At 41.8% G+C, this 11,217-nt stretch overlaps 1 pseudogene across 1 annotated transcript; it reads left to right on the top strand.

Annotated features, from left to right (window-relative positions):
• Nucleotides 1-9,536: 9,536 nt before the first annotated feature.
• LOC309836659 (vomeronasal type-1 receptor 2-like) lies at nt 9,537-10,336 on the top strand (annotated as a pseudogene). Its single transcript has one exon. The product of its transcript is annotated as a vomeronasal type-1 receptor 2-like (transcript).
• Nucleotides 10,337-11,217: the final 881 nt, after the last annotated feature.

The raw sequence follows: 11,217 nt of genomic DNA, 5'->3' as shown, positions 1-11,217 counted from the left end.
TCACAATGAAAAATGCTTTTCATTGAAAAAAATCCTAGTGGTGTAGGCAGATCTGCATCCCCTGGTGTTACCCCTTAGTGGTTTATATTACATTACAGGCAAAAGGGACTTTGCAGATGTACCTAAGGTTACTAGTCAACTGACTTTAAAATAGGGAGCTTAAACGCATTATCTGGGTAGACCATGTGTAGTCACATGACCCTAGAGAAGAGAAAGGCCCGTTAGATGCACCTGAAGAGGAACAGATTGAAAACAGGAGGGGGAGTCAGTGTGCTGACGGTGGCTTTCAAGACAGAGGGAGCCGCATAGAGATTGTGAAGAATTCTGCCAAAGTCGTGAATCAGCCTGGAAGGAATTCTCCCCCAGAGGCTCCCGTTAAGAGCCCAGGAGAGCGGACAACTTGATTTTGGCCTTCTATCTTACTGACCTGTGAGAAAATGAATGAGTGTTGTTTGGGGCTGCTAATATCATGGGAATTTGTTTCAGCAACAATAGAAATCCAGTCCGCATAACAACACAATAATAAAATAAACAATAGGGCTTCCCTTTTGGCGTAGTGGTTGAGAGTCCGCCTGCCGATGCAGGGGACATGGGTTCGTGCCCCAGTCCGGGAAGATCCCACATGCCGCGGAGCGGCTGGGCCCGTGAGCCATGGCCGCTGAGCCTGCGCGTCCGGAGCCTGTGCTCCACAACGGGAGAGGCCACAACAGTGAGAGGCCCACGTACCGAAAAAAATACATATAAATTTAAAAAATAATAAATAAATAAAACAATAAAGTTAAGTAAAATTCCCATTTATTCTCCCACAACTGAGGCCATTTTGATCTTCAAGTGTAACAGTTTTCTTCAGTTTTATGTTTACTTTTTTTAAATGTAGTTTTAGAGTATACTTAATATTATATCTGAAATGGCATAAAAATGAATTTTTTAGAGTATTCTGTTTTGGTCAGTGTTTACACATATATTGTCACACTGGACTTATTTTCCAATTGCTCTCCTCAGTCACTGATCTATGATGAAGGTATTTTTAGTCCAATATAAGTAGATCTACAATATTGTCTGAAACATCGCAATTTACTCAATGGAGATTATTTTTCAGTTTCATTTTTATTTTTTAATTGAAGTTTGGTTGATTTAAAATGTGTTAGTTTCAGGTGTACAGCAAAGTGATTCAGTTATGTATATAGGTATATTTTTTCAGATTATTTGTCATTGTCATTTATTACAAGATATTGAATTTAGTTCCCTGTGCCATACAGTAAATCGTTGTTGCTTATCTGTTTTATGTATAATAGTTTGTCTGTTAATCCCATACTCCTAATTTATCCATCTCCCCACTTTCCCCTTTGGTAATCATAAATCTGTTTTCTATGTCTGTGAGTCTTTTTGTTTTATATATAGATTCATTTGTATTATTTTTAGATTCCACATATAAGTGATATCATATAATATTTGTCTTTCTCTGTCTGACTTACTTCACTTAGTATGATATTCTGTGAGTCCATCCATGTTGCTGCAAATGGCAATAATTCACTCTTTTTTATGCCTGAGTAATGTTCCATTGTATATATGCCACATCTTTTTTTTAAATTTTTTTTTTAATTTATTTTTGGCTGTGTTGGGTCTTCATTGCTGCACATGGGCTTTCTCTAGCTGCGACAAGCGGGGGCTGCTCTTTGTTGCAGTACGCAGGCTTCTCATTGTGATGGCTTCTCTTGTTGGCAGAGCACAGGCTCTAGGCGCACGGGCTTCAGTAGTTGTGGCTCACAGGCTCAGTAGTTGTGGCGCACGGGCTTAGTTGCTCCACAGTATGTGGGATCTTCCTGGACCAGGGCTCGAACCCGTGTCCCCTGCGTTGGCAGGCGGATTCTTAACCACTGTGCCACCACGGAAGCCCACCACATCTTCTTAAGCTGGTTGTCTGTTGATGGAAACTTGGGTTGCTTCCATGTCTTGGCTGTTGAAAATAGTGCTGCTGTGTACATTTGGGTGCATGTATCCTTTCTAATTAGAGTTTTCATTTTTTCTGGATATATGCTTCTGAGTGGGATTGCTGGGTCATATGGTAGCTCTATGTTTAATTTTTTAAGGCTCATCCATACTGTCTTCCATAGTGGCTGCACCAGTTTACATTCCCACCAACAGTGTTGGAGATTCCTCTTTGCTCAGTGGAGATTATTAAGGAGACATCTTTGTCAAAACGCTCCCTGTTTATACGTTTAAAGAGTTGAATGTCAGCTGACACATCCTGGGATGTGGATAGTTGGCCATGTTGCCTTGTACACACATGGATTATCTCGGTGGTTCTGAGGAATGGGACTGCTTCACCACCATGATTCACAATCTCACTGTGGGTGCATAATTGCTAAGTTGCTCTTGCAACTGGCTGTAAAATGTAATACCCTACCAGCTATGTACCTACATACTGGCACCTTTCTTTTCTTCTTTTTTTTTGTTTTCTTTTCTTTTTGCGGTATGTGGGCCTCTCACTGTTGTGGCCTCTCCCGTTGTGGAGCACAGGCTCCGGACGCGCAGGCTCAGCGGCCATGGCTCACGGGCCTAGCCGCTCCACGGCATGTGGGATCTTCCCGGACCGGGGCACGAACGCGTGTCCCCTGCATCGGCAGGTGGACTCTCAACCACTGCGCCACCAGGGAAGCCCCCACCTTTCATTTAATTATCACTTTTCATTTTGAAAAATTTAAACATGTGAAAATTTAAAAATACAGCAGGAAATACAGACCTACAGAACATTGAACCTACCGCATACTCTTGATCTAGATTCACCAAACATTACTATTTTTTGCAAACATAACTGTTATCACAAGTTTTTTCACCTGTTTGCTTTTGCTGTTTCATGTGCGAATAATTTGTACACATTTTGACAATTTGCCTCTTGATATCTGAATATTTACCTCCTTATTTCGAGGTCATTCTCTTATCTAACACAATAGAACCATCATGCTTAATAAATCAACGCTATTGTGACACCGTCATTGAATAGCTAGTCCATAAACAGATTTCCCGCAGTGAGACAATGATATGTTTTCTATCTGCTTTCATAAATCTAGGATCCAGTCATGGTACGAGGATTGCATTCCATTGTCTTGATTCTCGAGTTTCTTTAATCTAGAACACTTGCAGCTCTTTCTTCCCTCAGTGATACACTTTGGAAGAATGCACGCTCACTGTTTCGCAGAACACCCTTCAGTGTAGATTTCTCTGATCGTGTGCCTCATCTTGAGACTCAGGTTTAACATTTGAGTAAAGCTTCTACACCCAGATGACGGTGGAACCTTCTTGTTGCATCACCTTGGAGGCACAGATTAGGGATATTTTCTATTATTGCTGATGGGTTCGATTATTTGGTTATGACTGCATACTAGGTTTACTTTTTTTAGAGGTGACTTTTCCCTGTGTAAGTGATAATGCTCCCTGGAGTGATACCTTGAAGTTGCCTGAACAGCTTAAATACTTTGACCAAATTATTGTAGATATTTCATCTGAATGCATCATCAGATGATGATTGCAAATCATTTTTTAACATCCTCCTATCTCATATGTATATTAATTACCATTGCTCGATAATGAAGAGGTTTTTCTTTTATCTTTTGATAGTGGATTCAAGGATTCCTTTTCATTTGAAGTGATATAATATTACTATAAGTTTCCTTTTTGGTGCTCAGATTTTCCCAGGTTTTTCCACTGGGAGATTCTTCAGCCTGGCTGTATCCTGTCAGGATTTTTTTGTAAAAATTATTATTGAGTTAAAATACACATAACGTGCAGTTCATCATTCTCAGGGGTACAATTCAGTGACCTAGAGTACAATCACAGTATTGTGCAACCATCACCACTGTCTCCTTCCAGAACGTTGTCATAACCTCAAAAGGATATCTAGTTCCCTTGAGCCATACACTCACCCGTTTCCTCCGTCACCCTGCCTATCCTGTCAGACCCACCGTGTTTGATCTGATACACGGTACCCTGAAAGAAAAGAGAAAATACTGTTGAGTGTTGCTCACCCAAAATTTTAGATGCTGTCCTCTCTTGTAGATTCCATTGAAGGGTACTGAGGGGCATTTTATCTGAGCAAGGTTTTTGCCCATGAGCTGAAATTAAAAACCATAAGAAACGAAAACAGCTTATTGAAGAGGTATCTGCAAGCCCTTGTTTATTACATCATTTCCACAACCTCCAAGATGTGGAAACAACCTAAATGTCTGGCAATGAATGACTGAATATATACTTGTATAATATACACACAGAATGGAATATTATTCAGTCAGGACAAAGAAGGAAATCCTGCCATTTGAGACAACAAGGATGGATCTTGAGGACCTGCTAAGTGAGAGTATTCAGACAGAGAAAGACAAACACTGTGTGATGTCATTTATATGTGGAATCTAAAGAAGCCAAACTCATAAAAACAGTAAAATGGTGGCTACCAGGGGTGGGAGGTGGGAGAATAGGGGAGTTGTTGTCTAAGGGTACAAAGTTGAAATTAGTAGGCAACTAGGGCCTGGAGATCCAACACACAGCATAGTGAGCCTAGTCCACGATATTGTGTCTTACTCATCCAATGTAATCATTCTAACGACCTAGAGGAAGTGATCATTATGTGATACAGGTGCTATCGCTCAATGGTGATTAGATTACAATTTATAAAGACATGAAGTCAACACATTGTACACCTTAACTTTACACAATGTTATATGTCAAATATAGGTCACTAAAACAAGGAACCAGGACTTCCCTGGTGACGCAGTGGTTAAGGATCTGCCTGCCAATGCAGGGGACACGGGTTCGAGCCCTGGTCCGGGAAGATCCCACATGCTGCTGAGCAACTAAGCCCATGCGCCACAACTACTGAGCCTGTGCTCTAGAGCCCGCGAGCCACAACTACTGAGCCCAAGAGCCACAACTACTGAAGCCCGTGTGCCTAGAACCTGTGCTCCACAACAAGAGAAGCCACCGCAATGAGAAGCCTGCTCAATGCAAGGAAGAGTAGCCCCTGCTCACCGCAACTAGAGAAAGCCCACGCACAGCAATGAAGACCCAGCGCAGCCAAAGATAAATTAAAAAAACAAAAAAGGAACCATAGATGACTGCTGTGATTTGATTATAAATGAGGGACTAGATGGAAGGCATAATCAGTTAGAGGCCTCCAGTCTCCCTCTGCCACCCCCTCCATGACCACTATTCTAGGGACATCAGTCTAACCCTCCTCAGCTGCATCGCCCCAGCAAAGTCCATCGTCCGTGTCCTCCTTCCTCTTGCTGTCCATCTGCGCCCAGTTCAGAGATCTCATCCCATGCCCTGTGCATTCTGTGCGCCTGCACTCTCGTTTGCCTTGGCCCTTACCTCTCATCGTCACCCCCATGGACCCAGTCCACATGCTGCATCCTTTGTCCTCAGCCCTGTAATCCCTGACCCTTTGTCCTGGACTCCTCGGTTCACTCAATGCCCACTGTCCTATCCAGTTCTCTCAAGTCCTTTGCCCCTTATTTCCCCTGGGCTCCATCCCCTTTCCCACACTCTATCTCACTGGGACTGTTATCTTCTACCAGGACCTGCCTACCCCATCTGAAGTCACCTTGTCCCTACACCGTGTTTTTGAAACCCGTCCCACAACTGACTTTTGCTCACTTTTGCCCATTAACTTCTCATCCCCATTGGAACTTTTGTTCCCATGACTCTGTACCCCTTATCCCGCAGGTCCCCATAGTCCCAGTATCTTCCTTGCCCACTTTGCCCACTTATATTTTCATCCCTGGCCTTGCACTTTAATACTTAACCAACATTAAAAACTCTCTGCCTTTTTTCTCTCTGCTTGCTCTCTTCCCCTGCACTCTCTGTAACCCCCTGCCCCCAGGCTCTCTTCACCACCCCCTTATCCTATGGCTCCTTTTCCCTGTGGCCTGTTCATACTCCACTCTATCACATACCCTCACACAGTCACTCCCCCAAAGACTCTACGTTTCCCGGAGTGTGTCTTGACATTAGGTGGCAATGTTCACTGCACATTTTAGGTGCTGTGCGTTATAGTAAATATTGTCCTTGTGATTGTTGCGGGGTTGGAAGAAACGTAAATTGTAGGAAGGCTCCCCCTTTCAGGCGTCCAGAAGTTTGGAGATACAACTATTTTTCTATGTAAGATCACGTCACTCACACACACACGTACATGTTGACTGTGCTTTTATGAAAGAGTATAATTCTGGGTTTCTGTGTATGTGTTTATATTTATGAGTATTTGTACACGTGAGAGGGAATTTTCATGTGTTCAGTGTGTGCATTAATGCTTGTGAAAGTGCAGTTGAAACTGTATGAGGACGTGAGTGATTGTGTATGTGCATAAGTATGTGAACGTGTGTGACTGTATGTTGGAGTGTGTGAATGACCCTGCATGTGCGTGTAAGTGAATTTGTGTGCGTGTGCATGTAGGATGGGTTGTCCACCATTATGGATCTAACAGCTGACTTAACTATTGGGAGTGAATGTATAGTGACCCTGGATCAAAGAGTTGAGTTGTGTGTAGGTAAAACCTAAAGAATTAAATTCAACTCATATCAATATTTTTTCCTTGACCCTTCCAGAATGTATTTCTTTTTTTTTTTAACTTTTTTAAAAAATACATTTATTTATTTATTTATTTATGGCTGCATTGGGTGTTCGTTGCTACGCGCAGGCTTTCTCTACTTGCGGTGAGCGGGGGCTACTCTTCGTTGAGGTGTGAGGGCTTTTCATTGCGGTGGCTTCTCTTGTTGCTGAGCACAGACTCTAGGCGCACCGTCTTCAGTAGTTGTGGCTCGCAGGCTCTAGAGTGCAGGCTCAGTAGTTGTGGCGCACGGGCTTAGTTGCTCCGCGGCACGTGGGATCTTCCCGGCCCAGGGCTCGAACCCGTGTTCCCTGCGTTGGCAGGTGGATTCTTAACCACTGCACCACCAGGGAAGTCTGGAAATGTATTTCTTAATTAAAAAAGCAATCACAATTCCCTAATGAAAATTTTGCACAACAGTAAGTGTAGAGGACCATATTGACCTCTTGATGGTCTTGAATTAAGTGAGTAGCATTGGCTTATCTGACAGTTATGGGAATAGTAGAATCTCCCTGGTAAGCCATCTGATGCTGGTGCTTTTATTTGCAAGGGTCTCTTCTGGAACCTTCTCTCTTTCTTCTATGGATATCATCTACTTCTGCTTCTAAAACTACTGTAGTTCAATATCAGTGAAGTTTATTTTCCTAACAATTTACATATTCACTGATATTGAGTTGTGCAAATAAGTGCAGTGATATCTAATGTAGAGTGTTGGCATCGTGCTTCTTGTTACTCGTATCTGTTTTGAAAACCTTCTCAGATATTTGGACAAATTCCATTTCTTTGCTGATACGTTAATTGATGGTGCAGCTAGCTCAGTTGTATGAAATTAGGAAAGAACTCTCTCGGGTAGAATTTCTCAGTGAAGCAGAACCTCCATTGAGACACATACTTGCAGCCAGTCTCTTACCTGTCAATCCTAAGTACTTCCTGCTCCCTACATGTGCGCCCTGTCTGCCTCCAGAGATCATGGAAGAGTAAGTGGCTTGTCACAAATCCTCCAACAGCCTCTTAAGACATATTGGCTGGAAACTTATAATTGGTCTTGGTAATTAGAAACTGGGAAACTGTTTTCAAAAATAATCACAGCTCCCAAGCCTGTTCCTGCCAGCACTGCTCCAGGTGAAGTGATAATTGCAGTTCTGAGGGGAGGGGAGGTCACAGGATCACAAACTCATCACAGGGTGGAGCTACCCCTCTTGCGCGTATACTGATTGCTTTGACCTTCGCATTGAGCCCACCATCCAGGCGGCAGGAAGAAGTTGATGGTTTTCTCTGTGTTCGTATGAGAAGTAGCAACTATAAAGGAAGGATTTGTATCAGGAATCTGGTAAGTGAACATATTGGACAAAGGGAATGTCCCGTGTATGAACCTGGTCCAGCACCAAAGCCATGAAGGAAAGTGAGATAAATCCTGAGGTGTGAACTGAGATAGTAAAGGGAGACGGGGTCCTAGACCTTCACCAATCCCTGGTGGCTCCTAATGTAATGTATGTAATCCTCGCTAACTGATTTTTGTGGTTTAATCCAAGTGATAATGACATCTGATTTTTCATGTGCTTAAGGACTGTATTTCCCCAGTCCATCTGCTGTTTCAGTCTACTTTTCAGGAGTCATAGACATAGTTTTTAGGTTGAGAAGTACGGCCATAGTACCCCAGACTTGTAACAAAGAGTAGGATGAATCTGTAGGAATCATCTGATCCTCTGCAAAAACAACGTGTTTAGCAGCCGTTGCTGTAATATATTATAAACGTTTTCTCTAACTACTGCTGTATGAAGTGCTGAGTAGATTTAATAATTGTGTCTCTATTAATTATGGAGAGGCTCTTCCCACGTAAAGTTAGGGAAGCAGAATTTAAGAGAAGTGGAACTGTATATGTTTCAGATACCAGTTTTAGGCTCTGAAATATCTTGTGATATTTATGCTGCTTTTAAATATTATAATACCGATCAAAAAAATGTATGTCATTTATCCAGTACACAAGTGGCTCACCATAACATTCGATTTTGCATGTGTCTTGTAGTTTCATACCTTTCACAAATCTTGCCGTACTGCTAATATTTTTATTTGACTTAGGTATTAATAAATATATATACATATCTGAAATTAATGATAATTTTGTTTCTACCATGCACTTATTTATCAGGTATCAGCGTTTCCTTTCCCATAGTTCCTGTGACTTGTGCCATTGTACTTCTGTCCAGGAACGAAAGTAAATGAGTCTTTCAGTTTCCATCCTAATATTGAGCCATTCTTGTATTCATTAAATCCACCTTGTCATGGGGGCAGGTACCTGCAGTTATACTGCAGTCAGTACATTTACATTTAGTTGAATCTCTAAAGCTTTATTCAGAGTTTGTATTTACATATAGAATAAGTCTCTTTCAATACGTGGAAACATGTCACTACCAAAATTTTAAAATAAAATTCCGCCAACATAAATTGAACTGACAAGGTGCAAAAGCAAAACTAAATTTATATCTGGCTTATTGGAGGAACGCAGGTGACCAGTATTTGAGTGTATTCTGGATTAAACGCACCCCAACCAGGGTCAAATCCCCACTAACCATCTGCCCCTAACCAGTGAGTGAATTTAGAGGACACACTTCACCTTTCAGTGCCGAAGTTTGCCTCATCTGTATAAGGAATATAATAGCGTCTGACTCATGAATTTGTGAGGAATAAAGAAGTTAACGCATGTGTGGTTTCATCCTAGTGATCTGTACATTGCAAGTGTTCTTTAATGGATATACGTTCAACCCTTGGAAGCATTTACATGACAGGAAAACTTTAAGTAATTACTTCAAAGTAAGAATTATTGGTAAGTGGAGAATGTTGGATTTCAGTTGTCCTGGTACCTGTGGTCCACGCCTCATATATTCAGTCAGGATCCTCTAGCTCAGAAGACAAGCATCAGTCATTGACACCTGACAGCATGGCTGCGAGGGATTTGGCAGTAGGAACGACCTTTTTATTACAGGCTATATTTGGAATCCTGGGGAATTTCTGTATTCTTTACCATTATTTCTTGCTTTATTGCACTGGGTATGGGCTGAGGACCATAGATTTTATTGTCAGGAATGTGACGACAGCCAACATCTTGGTTCTGTTTTCTACTGGATCCCACAGTGAGAGATTTCGGGTGGTACCACATGGACAGTGATTTTACTTGCAGATTTTTACCGTATGTCCGTGCAGTGGGCAGGGGAGTGTCCATTGGCACCACCTGCCTCTTGAGTGTCTTCCAGGCCGTCAGATCAGTCCCCGGACCTCCAGGTGGGCAGAGCTTAAAGTGAACGCTCTCAGGTGCTTTGTTCCTCCAGTTATCCTGTGCTGGATCCTGAACATGTTGGTAAATGTCATTTATCCTATGTACCTGAGTAGAATATTGAGAAACCAGAGCATCAGAAACAGAAAAAGTTTCAGACACTGTTCTGCTGTTTGTCATGACCAAACCAGAGACGCAATATATGCAGCATTGCTATCCTTCCCTGATGCCTTATGTTTTGTGCTCATGATCCTGGCCAGTGGCTCCACGGTTTTCGTCCTGTACAGGCATAAGCAGAGGGCCCAAAACATTCATAGGATCAGTGTCTCCTCCGTATCCTCCCTTGAGTCCAGGGCCACCAAAACTGTCCTTCTGCTGGTGAGCACCTTATCTATTTCAACACCCTTTCCTTCATCAATAATATTATTTTGTCTTTTCTTTTAACAGTATTGAGTTTTTCTTTTTGAAAACCTCTGCAATAAATAGTTCATGTTTCCCAACTGTCAGCCCTTTTCAGCTCATGAGCTGTGACTCCAGAATGTCCAGGCTCTGCTTTGCTGGGGTAAGGAATAAAAATTCTCCTAATCCTATGAGAAAAATGTAAAATGTGTGTATTTGGACTGTATTCATTTGGTAATTCACTCACTTCTCTCAGGGTCCTTAGTGACATTGTGAGTGGCTTACCAGAGGATGGTAAACAGGACATGGGAGCATCTTCTTCAAAGTAAACAATGTTATAATAGTAATTGTAATTAAATATATAATTATCATGTAAATACTTATGGAAGTTTTACAAGTACTTTTACTGGAGGAGCTCAGAATTTATGCAATAATAAACCTCAGGTCCTGAAACAATCTGGATCTTTTGGAGAAGTGTAGGAGCGTATATAACGTAAATGTATCACAGTACATTTCTGAAGAATGTAGTAGACGCGGAATATTAAGAAAACGTCTGTGAAAATGGAAGAGCGTGTGGCAGATCATTACTGAAACTGAAGACAATAGTGCTGGAGGGGAAATTCAGTCCTTGAGTCAAGCTTTTGGGAGCCGGTCATGAGTTTTGGTCCATTATGTCCTTAGACGGCAGTTATGTATTTGAAATGATATGTTATATAGGGAGGTGAGCATGTTTAAACATTCTCAGGTAGAAATAGCCAGATTGAACTGGAGTCAGCAAAGGAGAGCATAACATTGCATTTTACCATATTTTGAAGTAATATCAGGTGATTGTGACAATTCAAAAAGATGTGACTAGCATGGAGTTGGGATCTGTAGAAGGCACATTTTTCTCTTTTGTGAAGATGACTTGGGCAAGTTGTCAAGAAAGAGGTTTATAGGTATTGCTCGT

This window comes from Grampus griseus (genome assembly GCF_964374135.1).
Source record: "Grampus griseus genome assembly, chromosome: 19".
Taxonomy (NCBI): domain Eukaryota; kingdom Metazoa; phylum Chordata; class Mammalia; order Artiodactyla; family Delphinidae; genus Grampus; species Grampus griseus.
This window is presented reverse-complemented; position numbering and strand designations above follow the sequence as displayed.